We start from the raw sequence: 14946 nt of genomic DNA, 5'->3' as shown, positions 1-14946 counted from the left end.
CTAAGTTTAAGCCACACTGAATAGGGAGACCCAGAGGATAGTGATGATATCAAGTCCTTAAAACATGCCTTCTTAGTGTTATAAAATGTAAGACTGAATATCAACATGTTTTCCTCATATTGTTCTCCCTCTGGGATGTCTCTGTGGCCTCACTCAAACCCACAGAAGTCATCAACAGCACAGTTGGTTATTCAGGTCAAAGGGCCTCTCTATAATGGCATCTTCCCTTTTTCTAGCCTTGCTCACTGAGCACACAGCACAGACCACCGCAGGAGTTACTGGTCAGGGCTATAGCCTCTTCCAAACAAAACACAGCCTGGATTTCCCCCGATGGGAGTAACTGAGCAATAAAAAGGCAAGAAGTCCAACACAACAAACCAATTTTATTAGATGTTGTACTGTTTGTTGATTCTTAAAGGGAGTAAAAGTTTTCTTCCAAATAAAAAGTATCACTTCTATAAAACTGCCTTGGTAACTAATTGCAGTGTTTGTGGCCCACTGGAGCCCGAGGTACATCTATGAAAGGTAATTCTTTAAAACTCTGTGGGGTTTCACCAGTACCAGAGCTTATGACTTGTGCCTTTGGTAAATATAGCCTAAAATGGGCCTTTTTTTTATGAACTGGGTTATAGTAATATTTTTTAACTCAAAAAATCTTTTGTGGTAAGAATTAGTCCCAGAGCTTTAAATTATATCCATTTCTAGGTGGATCACTAATATTTCTATTTTTCTTGATTTCCTCTTAGACTATAAAAATAGTCTTTTCAGACATTTCATGTTAAATGATTTTAGCCACTTTTCCTGTACATGGTTCTTTTGCCATAAAATCACCAGCTAGAATTCACTGTCAATTTCTTTAATGAAAGTTATTCAACTCTTGGGTGTCTGATAAAATTTACAATGGAATAATCAAACAGGAAGAAATGAATGGAAAACGGTGTAAGTTATACACCTACATAAAACACAAAGCTTACAACATCAGAAGTTGTTTTTATTTTGTAGCTGCTGATGCTAATAGCCAAATAACATGTCTTCAACAAACATCCCATATTTTCTTGCAATTCTTGGGGGGGGGGGGATAATGTTTTCTTTTTGTTTATTATTTTATTTTTTATACAATGAAAATCAATACCAGAAAATAAAAAGGAAGTGCTTTTTAAAAAACATATACATATATTATCACACAGCTTACATGCTGCTTCAGTATATATCCATTTACCTGATGTGCATGGCATTCATTCCTTCAAATAGAAATCCAATCCTGGAATTGAATCAACCATGGCTAAAGCCCTAGGGTGTCAAACCCAAAATAAAAATAAATAAAAAGCATATCCTCCTTGTAAAAACAGCCATTGGAAAGCCAAGGCAGGAAGATCCTAGATCTAAGTCAGTGTGTGCTACCTAGGAAAACCCTGACAAAGAAAGCGCGTGTGTGCGTGTGTGTGCGTGTGTGTGCGTGTGTGTGCGTGTGTGTGTGTGTGTGTGTGTGTGTGTGTGTGTGTACTACATGTATGTGTAGAGGTGGGTAGGGAGGAGGAGTTGTGAGGAAGAATATGGGAGGGAGGCAGGTAAAGTCCCAGAACCTGTAAAGGAGGGTGGTATGGCTCCACTGGAACAGGCTGCCCTAATGAGAGTCAATTCTTGCAGCCAGCCCATCAGAGTGGGGAAGCCGGGGCTCTCCTGTCTGGTGACTCCTCAATGCCCTTGTGTGGTAATCTGATAACCTTTCTCTAAGTGAGAGCTGAAAGGCACACAGGATCAGATAGGGGGATGGATTTGACAAGGCATTTTCAGGTTTTCAAAAGGCAAGTCTTCATCCTAACCCTGTGTTTCATCTGGATTTCTAATCTCTCCATTAGAAGAAAATCAAAGAAAGCCATTTGGTGAAGTTTTATCTTCTTCTGTGGAGTCCTTATGAAACATTTATGAGTTTTCTGACACTATCAAGCCAAGCCTCCTTTGTCTTCCCTCATTGCCTAGCTTTGCCCTCTAGAGATGCCTGGCTCCCTTGGGCTGATAGAGAACATGACTGCCGCAGTCTCTTGAGATTCAGTCCTTAACAGTGCTGTCTTATATTTCTACAAATTTCCCAATATTCTGAAATAGCCAAAGCTGAAAATGTCAAGTGCAATGTTTTGTTTCGTTTTTCACTTTTTTTTTGGGGGGGGGGGCGGGAGGGGTGCTAATTTTTTATGGCAATTACCTATTTTGCAAAGCACTGTGATACACACCAGGTTGGTGTTAGATTAGACTCTGCAGTTTCTGGGAGAGGATCCAACACTTCTAAGCCTTACTTTCTTCATCAATTTTCTCAAGGTAAAAACCAAAGCTCTCTGACCTACTGACCTACGTCGCAATTCAGAAACAGTGTTTACAAGTATCCCACTACCACAGAGCTATTTAAATATCAAAACCTCATTTTCAACATTAGCAACATAACTTTCAAACTTGTAACTTACCCTATGCCAGACAATTACATATTTAGCCCTTTCTTACAGAGATGTGGCAAATACTTGAGTTCTCAGTATAGAAATGCAGGAATAAAATACAGTGAAATTGATCAGAATAAAGTATCAATAGGAACCTGAAACTCATATAACAGGGAAGAAAAATTATTCAGAAATTAATTGTGCCTCTGCTGTGCACCAGAAAATTAAACAATCATTTCATATAATCACTCAGTTTAGTACATTACCGTGCTTTGGTTTTATTGACAAAAATAATCTGATTAAACAACCTGCCAGCATGCCTGTGGAATAGGAAAAGAAATGAAGTTACATCAGCATTCATATCTATTCCTTTCCTACCGCACTGCAGTTCCAGTTAATGTGTTTTATTTAATTTCAACATGATACCATAAAGCATCTTTCTCATGCACTCTCAACCTCAGGTGGACATAATTATAGGTGGTTTTGCCCATATCAAAATTCATGGTTTTTGTTTGTTTGTTTTGACGTTAATTCAAGAAGAATGCCACCATGCTGGACAGATGTGGACTGACAACATATGAAGTGTCAAACCTCCACCGAGTTCAGTTTGATGGTGAGGTGACGATATCCTAATAGTTTTATACCATTAAAATATCTAAAAGCAAAGCCAATGAACAGAGCAGAACAGAGAAGGATCTGGAATCCTGGCAACAATTTCATTGAATATTGGCCTGAAAGACAAACATTGACCTCAAGTTAAGTACTCCTAGGTTATTGTATTTGGGTTATTGTTAGGGTTGAGAAAGCCAGGCCCAGATTTGGTAGATGAGGTGGATATGTTATCACTAGGCATATCTTAAAGATACTCAAGACACGGTGTCCTTCCATTGCTACAATCTGCTCTCTTCCTTCTGATATGCTCTGACACCTGTCAATACAGGAATCGTTCAGCATCCATTTATGTCTGTCCGTCTCAGGGAGCCAGAGCCTACATCTGCCCAAGATTCCCTTCTCACATATCCACTTAAAAGCATGAGGAGCTGCTTCTCAAATCCTTGCCTCATTCACGTGAGCAGGCTCAGTGCATCAATACCTGACTGACCCTTCCATCTGTGACCATCATCGTGTGCTATAAGATGCAGTTCAATCAAAAGCAAATCCAGGTACACTGAGTATGCACCAGGCTTTCAACTTTACAGCTTTGTGCACAGCATGCCTCCTTTAACTCTATCTTATGGTACTCCCCCCACCCCAGAGTGCTCTGCTTCTTTAAAAACAATTGCATACCTTCTTTTCCTTCATCGTGTGTTACTACAGCATGGGAGACACCCAGCAAATATTTGTTGACTGAAAACAAATGGAAGAACTAAACTAATAAGATGTTATCTTTAATAATACTCTTCCGAGTTCTTATGCAAATGATAAAATAAATATAGCATTTTCCAAAATTTCACACAAATCTTAACAATTTACACAGTCCTAAGAGAGTTTTATTTATACAATCTCAAGTCAAAAGACTTTGGTTTACAGCCACTTTTGAAAAACCTGTGGTTATTCTGTTCTATGTGTACAAAGCAACAGGGATTTTTCTTTCATGCACACAAATACTACTGGTGAATCAATATATTTATATACCTAGTATATCCATAGTTCAAGTATAATTAATATCATAAGCTACATAGTACAACATACCCATACCACACACTATTTTAAAAAGCCAATTTAAAGCGATACCCTAATATTTTAATACCACTGAAATGTAGCTCACACATGCACATAGCTAGTAATCAGAGGGAGGGGGAACTGGGGTTGGTATGTAACATGAAAAAAATTCCATACAACAAATAAAGAAAGATGTTAGTGTTAGAATCCAGACAAACTAGCAAGAGAGTGAAAAAGAAAAAAAAAATGACATTAGAAAAAAAAATACTAAGTAACTCTGAGGAAAAAGAATAAAACTCAGTTAATAATAATATACTGTTGCTGGGTCATTAATTGTGACAAATGTACCGTACATGGAGTTAATGGCAAGGGAAATGGAGAGGGTAGCACCTGGGAGTTCTCCAGCCACCCTTGAAACACTTCTATAATTCTAAAACTTCCCTTAAATAACAGCTGCATATAAATTAAGAAGGGAGAAAGAGCATTGATGAGAATAAGTTACCTGATAAATATAGTAGGCATTACATACATATGTGATCGTATAATCATACATGTATGCGTGTTTATATGTACGTGTGTGCAAATGTGTATAAGAAGATCTTTAAGTTTATGAACATATGCATTTGTAACATTAAGGATTAACAATGTGTTGCTATTACATGTATACAATGATATATGATCACATATGCTCTCCAGTTTCTCCCTTCATCTTCCCCAGGAGCCCCTCAATTCGTGGTACTTTAATCTCATATTGATGTTTAGTCAATTCAAGTACAATAACAAAATAGAGATAAGCCACACTTAAAATGGGCAGAAAGGTGGGGAGCCCCACCCCACGCACCAAGGAGAAAACACAGCCCTGCTCAGCACCATCACTAATAGCAGGACGAAGACAGACAGACACCCACACACATGCTCTGGGTACAGAGGCGAGGGCAAAGGCCACTGGTGCTGAAAGGTGCCTGGTGGTTGGCAACTACTACAGTGAGCAAATGTGGGGTGTGCTATGCTATGTGAGAAGAGAGATAAATGGAATAGTTCATGGCCTGTGGAGAGAGGCATATCTGAAGAGGTAAACTTGGTCAGGATTGGGCTGAAATGGATGACTTTTTTGCCACCCAGGGCCCTGATGATTACTGGCCTGGGCTGTTGCCGAGGACCATGTCTGGCTTCATGACCCTGCATCAGCTTCAGACTGTGTTGATGTTCATGGTCCTAATACCACCTAAAGCTAAGAGGACAGAGCTGTACAGAGTCGGTGCCACCCCTCACTGGCAGCAACACTCCAGGCCTGGCCCTGCCTGTAACCAGCTTCAGCACTCCCGAGTGCAGATCCTATACCTACCTGGGAAGCACAATAGAGCTTATCCTGTTTGCAGCTGGCCCTGAAGGTGTGAGAGCAGAAGAGTGTGTCCTGGCATGTGGTGCTCGGGTGAAAGAAATATACCCTCCCCACACCCAACCTCTTGCCATCTGTGACAAGCTGGCCCTAAGGCCAGGAGAGTGGGAGAGCTGTTCCTGCCCGTCACCAGCTGTAATAGTGGGGAGAGCAGGCCCTGTACCTCACCTGGGTAGCCCAGTAGAGCAGACCATGTTGGTGGGAGACCCCTGAGGGCATGGGCATGGAACAGCTGGCCCCACTGCCTGTCTGTCATGCGGAGGATAAGGAGGAGACGCCCCCTCGCTGCCTGTGGCCGTTGGAGGAGCTGGCCATGAGGTCATAGAGTGAGAGAGCTCTCCCTGTTTCCCACTGGCTGCAGCACTCAAGAGAGTACCTCCCACATCTTTCCTGGGCAGCAAACATAGCATAACTGGCCTTGGTGTTGGGAGAGCTGAACCGGAGGGAATGAGAGCAGGAGAACTGGCCCCACTCCAGGACGAAATAGCTGACACAACTCTGGAGATCTCACCATGGTTATAAGGACAGGAAGAGAGTTGCTGGGCTGACCAACCCCTACAACCACCCAGGCCCAAGACCAGGGCTATGAGTTGACCAACCCCAACATCCACGCAGTCTATGATCTGTTGGAGCACATAAAGTGGTTATGGACTGCAGATCCAAAGATTCAGGATCTCCAAAGCACAGGTCAACAGTGAGGGCCCAGTATCAATGAGGTAGCAGAAACGAGAGGCCTCAAATCAGACTCTGCAGTGAATGCTTACAAGTCAAGTTATAAGGACCAAAACGTGTACTGTGACTCACGGGAGATGAATAGGATCCAGATGCATGTTATGAAAGACACAAAGAAGGAAGAAAGAGAGGAAGGAAGGAAGGAAGGAAGAAAAGCGGGAGGAAGGGATGGAGGGAGGGACAGATGGAGGGAAGAAGGGTGACAGGCAGGTTAGAGTAGGACCTTTAAGACCCAAGTAAATCACAAGTAAAAGTCTAGCAGCAAGGTGACTCCCCTAAGCTTTGGAAACACGTGTTTGGAAGTGGTATCATTGTTTTGTACCTACAAAGTATACAAATTCTATGGGAGAATGTTCATCCTATTCTTATATCCACTGATTTCCATCCATTGATTCAGGTTTCCTCATATCCGTTATACTCGAATAGCACACTTGCTTTGATAAACTTTTAGTGTGAATTGAGGAAGAAGGGCAGGGATGAAATCAAGAAGCTTCAGTCAGTGCAAGGAGAGCTGGACATGGGTCAAATGCAAAAGTTCTTTTCCTGTTTCTTCAATTATATCTGAGATGTTGCTATACTAACCAGCATCTAAGCAATACAAAGAGCTTTCAGTTCTCTCCTTGGGATTACAAATTCATGAATTATGCATGCATATGCAGATTTTTCACCTGTGACAGGTGTAGTATGGGCAATTTCCCTAATATATTAAGAAAGCCAACCATAATACCAATGATAGATGTAAATGAGATATTCCCTTCAGTTTATTTAACACTTCTCTATCACCAGGTGGTGAGAAGATGCTGTGCATGGAAATCTGTAATTGGCAAGGATCTTACAGACAGCAGCTCCCTGATGATGGGGCTCTCAGAAAAGATGGACAGGTTGGGTCCCATCTCCTGCTCCATGCCTTTACTTTTTTCTTTGTCTTAGCACCTGAGTCATGCCGCATCCCACCTGAGCAAACAGCTGGCAGACTCTGCAGAGGATTTATTTGAAAGATCATACAGATGTCAGAAGCAGGGTGGTGTTGGAGGGAGTTTTTCTTAACAAGACTCCCTCAGAATGCAACTGCAAGATGCCACAGCTTAACAGGCTTTGAATTTCTGACCTCTGGGTCCCAGCTCCCCTTACTGAGGCTCCTTTTTTTTTTTTTTTTTTTTTTTTTTTTTTTTTTTTAATTCTGTGTAATAATTTAGACCTAGCAAATTTTGAGAAAATTTTATTTAGGGAGATCAGAGACTGTTTATAGTAGCCTGTGTGGAATGTGTATGGGAAATAGCAAGAACATTTTTTACAGAATCCTAGGCAGAGGAGTGAGAAATCTCATCCTTGCCATGCCTTAATTGACCAATCGTATGTTTCCCCGGAGAACCTGATTCTTCTTGATCCCATCTGAGTGTTCTTCAAGGTAGAGTGATATGTCTATGGGTTATTCAGTCTGCAGTTTCTAGACATACAGGCAGTGGTGGACGTGGATTTCCTCTTGGAATTCCATTGTGTTCTGAATTCATTTACAGGCAGAGCTGTGATGCCAGCATTTTTTTTTCCAAGGTTGGGCCATACCACAAAGATTCCATGCTTTTTACATTCTCCTCCTTATATAATGATTTATTGTATTGTATTGTATAAAAAATTACCTCATTCTTACTTCTCATGGCTGTCGAATCAACCTCCTCTGATACCATGAGCTCATTAATGTGGAGTTAGGGCATTATTTAAAACACAGAAGCACTACCTCAGTACCTTATTACGAGTTCTGAGTAACTCTGAGTTGCATTTGAAGTGTTCTCTTCAGATGTGCACAAACCTACAAGAGTCCATCTCTATGTTCTCTACCCCTGTGTGAAATCTACACCAAGGCCAAGGTCTTCAGGAATTTGAAGATAAATGCTCTTCTTTGAGTGGACTCTGAGAATTTACCAGTTAGCAAGAGTCTACCAGCTTTATGTTCAATTATAATAAAACATGAATGTGGTCCCATTAATCATACTCCATTAGTTATTGTTAGTACTATTTGTGATAGTAGAGCTCTCTTTGATTTATAGTATGTTCCATCAGGAGATTCTCAATGTCATTATTTTGATTTTACCTTATTCTTACTTCATCTCCCTAAGCCTGAAGTATCTTAAGCATCACCTTTGTGAGTTAATGTGGCATTTTGCTGCACTCAAGGACATCTGGATGGCTTTATTCCTTTCTGGTCTAACTTGTTTTTACACATCCTACTTAACACATTTCACAAGGAAATTGTAACCTTATTGAATATCCATTAAAGACTTTTCTTCCTGTTAACTCTGTTTTTCAAGGTCTCTTTGCATGTGTTATGCAAATATGAGCCCGTGGCTCTGAAATATTTTCCATAAAGTGAAAAAAGAAATTAAATCAAGTAAAACAGAAAGGAATGTCAAATAACCAATGTTGCACTTTTACAAAGTGTTTCTATTGCATGTTTTTGCAAGTTACATTAACCATCACTGAAGTCTTTCTTGTGGAATTAACCCTATACAGGGAATTTACTGTGTCAAAAAGAGAGAGACAAGTCTGTCAGAATTTATTGAGTAACAGTAAGTTCAGAAGCTGTGTTTGATTCATTGTGTAGTTTACCAAGCTATCCCGACTTTTCTTTTCTCTCATCTTAACTATTATGAACTCTCAGATCTTACGTTTACACTAAAAAATTATATATATATATATATAGTTTCATATACACATATGTATATACATATGCCTAATATGGTAATACATATATCTGCTTAAGTATAGCAGACACTGAATGTCTAAATAGTAAAAGAAGGGAAAGGCACTGGAGAGATGTATGGCTCAGGGCCTGAGCTCAGAGGCTGGGGAGGTGGCCCAGCAGTTAAGACTTTATGTTCTTACAGAGGATCATGCTCAATTCTGAGCACCCATATGGTAGCTTGCAAACATCTGTAATTCCAGTTCCAAAGGATCCACTGTCTTTTTCTGGCCTCCTCAAGCACTAGGCATTCATGCAGCATGCAGACATGCATGTAAGCAAAATACTCAGACACATAAAATAAAATAAACCTTAAAATAAAAAAGAAGGCCAATTTTGTTAGGGGTGTGTGTGCGTGTGTGTGTGTGTGTGTGTGTGTGTGTGTGTGTGTGTTTCTATGAGAATATAGAAGGAACAAAATCACCAAATGGTTCTCACAAATTTATAAAGTCAAAAGTCAAGCTACATGATTTATCCTAAAAATATAAATTATAATAATTTAAAAATATATTTTCAACATTAGAATACACACATATAGCAATGGACTATGACAAAAACATGTATAGGCTATTATGTCTATAGTTATTTAGCTTCTGACAAGGCATTATTGTGCAGCTTTGGTAAAAGGGTGACCTTTTTTCATGTGTTTAATTGAATCATAATTATATCAGTTCTACCCGCCATTTCTTCCCTACTGATCATCCCAGACAGCTTTGTAACCTTTTTTATCATTATAGTTGTTATACACACACACACTAATTGTAATATTGGGGTAACATTGCTTAAATGAAACATACAATACAAAAAAAAAAAAGAATAAAGCATCCAATACAAGCAAAGCAAACCATGTGAAAGCTGATCTGGGATCAGCAAAGGATGGTCATGAACAATCAATGTCTTCCAGGTACATGGAGAAGTCATGATGAAGAAGGCAAATGGATGCCCAAGGTCTATTGATTTACGATCCATGAATAGAGCAATTATGATGACTTCCCACATCCCATAATGTTCCTTGGCATCAGTAGACTCATCAGTCTAATGGGTATAGTCATCTCTACCATATGTGTGTCTTATGATGATGGTGGGCTCAAATGGGTCAACAACTGTCGAAATTCACAGAAGATAACGAAATTAAAATCAAGCACAGGAATAATTATCATTGTGTGGCTTATAAATGGCATTATCTCAAAACCTCATATTAGATATGCTAAATCATAACTACCATTCTTGGAACCCAATTAAGTGCATTGATGCTGAGTGTGATCGAAATTGCTGCCTGTGGTGCATATCCATGTTTACAAAGTAAGAGCTTGCAGTTCTAAGATGCTCATTGCTAATTTGCTCACTTTACTTATCAGAGATACTAACTATAAAATCATAACACCTTAACTTTGCTGTCATATTTGCTACTTGATACAGTTAAAATTCTTGATGTCTTGATTTTATCATCCACAAAGTTGCAAAAATCAGAACATCTACCTCAGGGAGTCATAAGAGAATTGAAATTTGCATTTGTAAATTAGAACTGAGCCTGACAGATATAGTATACAGAGCTGCTCAGTTATATGAGCACTTTAAAGAAAAGAGTGTCCCCAAATTACCTGCGATAAACTTTACAAGGAGCTCCAAGTTTTGCCAATAATAACTTTATTCATGGTGAGTTGGTACAACATATGTCCTCATGAGACAGAATTTAATTAATAACAAGTATACTGCAAATATTGGTTGGGTGAATCACTGGACATATTTTTCCTGGTAAATGTTTTATTTATAATGGTTTATAAAACACTGAAAATCTTTTAATGTGATTTTCAGCTCAATGAAAGTCAAACTTGTGAGCTTTATGCTTCTATATAAGCTCCATAAGTTAGACAGAAATCATGAGGACCACAAAAAAGAAGTTGAATACCTTGAAGCCTGTTGTACTAAATACCATCTCCTTAGCATCATTGTGTTTGAATCCCTTGATAACCCCACTGAAAACACATAAACTTTATCTCATATTATATAAAATGAAAACTTCCATCTTACTGTGAACCCAATGTGAAGGAAAAAAAATGGGAAAAATCAGTTTGGAGGAGACTTTTACTGGGAAAATGGAAGGGAGGCTAATACAGATGGAAGGCAGGGTAAATGATTATTGGAACGTCCAGAGAGAGTCAGATAATTTTTGTTTACTTAAAATTATACCCATGCACACACATTCACACGTGTGTTCTCTCTCTATCTATCTATCTATCTGTGTGTGTGTTACATACAATTTTGTCACTTTGGGTGACAAATTTTCCTCAAAAAGCTATACACTAACAAAATACCAATCCTCCATATAGAATCCTCTACCATGTTTGTTGGTCTGAGGTGACCAAGAGACCCCAAAACAGTATAGGCTATTGCTCTTGCTCTTGGCTTTCTCACAGAACTTGGAAGTGAGTCCTTATTGCTGAAGACACTACATGGGATCTGGAGTAATAAAACTGCATTTGATCTGTAAGCCTCCTCTCTGAGGACCCATTATCCTAGTGCTGGAAGGAGCTGTCAAGGAAGGAAAGCCTCTCCTTCCTACCAGTTGCATAGACCACGTATTCTTCAAACCCTTTCCCCTTCAGTGTTCCTCTACCTCTATAACCACCCCTGCTCGCCTTTTCACTAATTACTCTGTCTAGATGGTAAACATGAGAGCACTCTGCAAATCATTGATTAGTCCATGAGATAGATAGATAGATGTTCTCTGAAGAGGATCATGAGGGAAAGGTACAGTTACAGTTGCAAGCTATTGGGAATGGATCGTAAGTGTTCTGATCATAGTCAATGTATTCGTACATTACTACATTTATAATTTGATGGCAGTATTGAGAGGTGACCAAAAAAATAGGAGATGGTGCTAGAATGAGGTCACTGAGTTAAGAGGTATGTGCTCCCTCCTGTTTTCTGACTGTCATTAGGGTACTGCTAGCTACTGTTTTATCCTTCTATTATTTTTCCTCACCCCAGGACTAAAAGTAACGGAGATTAGTAACAAAAGACTCAAATCTCTGAAACAAGCAGTAGAAGTAAACACTCCTTTTAAATTCCTTTCTTTCCATGTTTTGTCACAGTAACAGAAAGCTGAACAGTAAAGACTTCTTTCTCTACACTCACTCTTGTAAACTTGTTAATATCACAACTTTAAATGCCAGAATACTAAAGGTGCATCCCTGCCTGAGCTACCCCATGAATTCTAGATTGATTTTCCTTTTGCATTCTCCTAGTAGTGCACCATTTAGTCTCTCAACCTAACAAGATCCAGGTCCTCCAGCTTAAGCCAATCACTACCTTATTCTGATTGCCTCAGTGGCTTCAGAAAAAAGAAATTCACAAGAGACTTTTGTAATGACTCCTTATAGTCGAATGTATCACTACACATGAATAAACGTTCAATATGTACCAAAATGGGGCGTAATTTCTGCCTCTGCCAGAGCAGTGGTGTAAGTCCTCAACATCACCCAGAAGGAAGGAAGTTGAAGCAAATACCCAAACAGTGACTCTGTTGGGTGTGTATGGCTACAGCCTATCCTTATGAAAGAAAGGTCTCTAGGCAGCTGGAGTCATCTTTTCCAAATGAATACCACCGCATCACCTACCTGCCCTAGAAAAACAACAGCTAAAGCCAGAAGAAATGACCCAGCTGTTTAGAGCACGTGTTGCTCTTCCAGAGGACCCAGGTTAATTACCAGCACCATATGATGGCTCAGAACCAAAGACTTTCCTAACTCTTTACTCATACTGCTAGGCTATAAAACTCAAGGATATTGTATTCCACTAGATACACAGGAAACATTCATTTAATATCAGTTAGTTTAACAATCCCTGCACATAACCCTGGGTGGCTTTGGCATGCCTGTGACAATTTTACATCTGGAATCAAAGTCTACCTTTAAATCTCTCTCTCTCTCTCTCTCTCTCTCTCTCTCTCTCTCTCTCTCTCTCTCTCTCTCTCTCCCTCCTCCTCTCTATTGTGTGTGTGTGTGTGTACAAGACTGTGTGTCCTTTGTTTGAACTAGAAAAAGACCATAAAGTACAACAGTTTTAGCTTTTCATTCTCCATCCCATTCATAGATTTATATATTCAAAGAGTCTGACATTTTGAGTTACCTGGAAAATATTCGATTCTGTTTCCATAACAGGAGTTAGCACTTTTCTAAGGGGTGTAGAATCTGGTTGCTGATCTCTGGCGCCACTGAAGCTAAGAATTTATATAAGATTTGAGGCCGATGACCTTTGTTTGGCAATAAAGAGTATGCCTTTTAACAGCCCAGCATCTTTGTTTAGCCTTGGGTGTCAAACTAATAGGTAGATAACTGTTCATAGACTGAAGAGTCACTGCCATGGGCAGCACAATTTTATTCCCTCCCTCCAGTAATTCAGATGAGTGAGATGTGAACCCTGACAGAGCCAGGGAGTGATTCAGGCAGCTCCAAGTTAGGCACTGGAATTTGTCATTCTCTGTGCCTAATGGCCTCTTCCCTTTTCATCCAACTAGGCATTTGTTTTATCATTAAATGTTACCCGCCCCAAATTTCCCTCCTTAACTCTCACATTGTGGGGCCTGTATTAAAACACCTTTCCCCCCTTCTTATTAACACAACAAATTATTATTTTAGAAGCCCTGCATTGCTCATATGTTGTCACTTCTACTGGGCTGAATACTTCAAAAGAAAAATAAAAATCACGTTTTAGTCTTCATCTTGATACAATTGTACAGACTAGAACTTTGTATTAAGCATAATTGAATTAGTAAGGTTTGTATAAATCACCAAAAGGTGGAAAGTAAGAAAAAAGAATGAACAAGAAGGGGCAGAAGAAGGGGGGATTGTGGGAGAAAGAGGAGGGGTGAAGATAGGATGGAGTATGGAAGGAACTAGACCAACTTAGATCTTAAAAATCTCACTGGCATGTAGGTTTCATTTTTGCTAATTTTTCTGACCCTTCAATATCAAAGTAAAATGTGGTGTCTTTGTAGAACTCTCCCTAATGCCCATGACTGCCACTGTGTTCCTCATCTTCCATCACACCTATCCTGAATTTTGGAAAGAATGAGCAAGCTAAGAGTTGTAATAGTAGGCGATGTCACACTAATCACAAACTCCAAAGTAGCTGAGAAGTTCCCCCTAATGTATCTCTGCATCCTCACCATGGTAATGTGTGTGAAGCATGCTAATTGCATAATATAGTTAATAATTGTTCTCTTCTTAGTACAAGCAGTTTAAGTGGTGTTGTCCTAAATTCACTACTTTTTTTGTTATTGTAAAACTAAGTAACACCTTGGTATCTATATTTCTTTGACTGTTAGAAGCCTGACTTGCTAACTTTTGTTATGAGTCTGGTGAGTTGAAGCCGCCATGTCAGTAACACACACACACACACACACACACACACACACACACACACACACACACACAATCAGTAAATGGAGTCTGGACCTAATCACATTTTCTATACAACAGTGCTTCTAAAATTAAAAGCACATAAAAGCACCTGCTGGTTTTACTAGAGCAAAACAAAAGAGTCTAGTTCAGTACACCAGGGTGGGGTGTGCAATTCTGCAATTCTAATAAGCTCCCAGGAAATGCTGATGCTTATGATTCTTGCAACACTGAGTCTTAATGTTCTATAGCACATAAGTCAAGTGAGCCAACATGAGCACACTTCATCAAACTCTGGAGGGATTCCATTTCTGCTGGCAGAAGTCCCCCCCCCATCAGCTGAAAGCCATAATTCAGTGTCAAAACTAATTTCAGCTAAATTGAAAGTTAACAGCAATCATATAAACCAGTGGTTATTGATTGGCCATGCATAACACAGCATTAGCAACCTATTGTAGTGACTCCAGGATCCCTATTCAAGCTCCCTTAGTCTTACCTTGCAATGCCACTGATTCATTTTAAGATTCTGATAAGTCACACTCATTCGTCAACAGTATCTCCTTTCTCATCAGCAAAGACTCAGGA

The sequence above is a fragment of the Phodopus roborovskii genome, unplaced genomic scaffold (genome assembly GCF_943737965.1).
Source record: "Phodopus roborovskii unplaced genomic scaffold, PHOROB, whole genome shotgun sequence".
Lineage (NCBI taxonomy): Eukaryota > Metazoa > Chordata > Mammalia > Rodentia > Cricetidae > Phodopus > Phodopus roborovskii.
The sequence above is the reverse complement of the archived record's forward strand: the minus strand, read 5'-3'. Positions refer to the sequence as shown.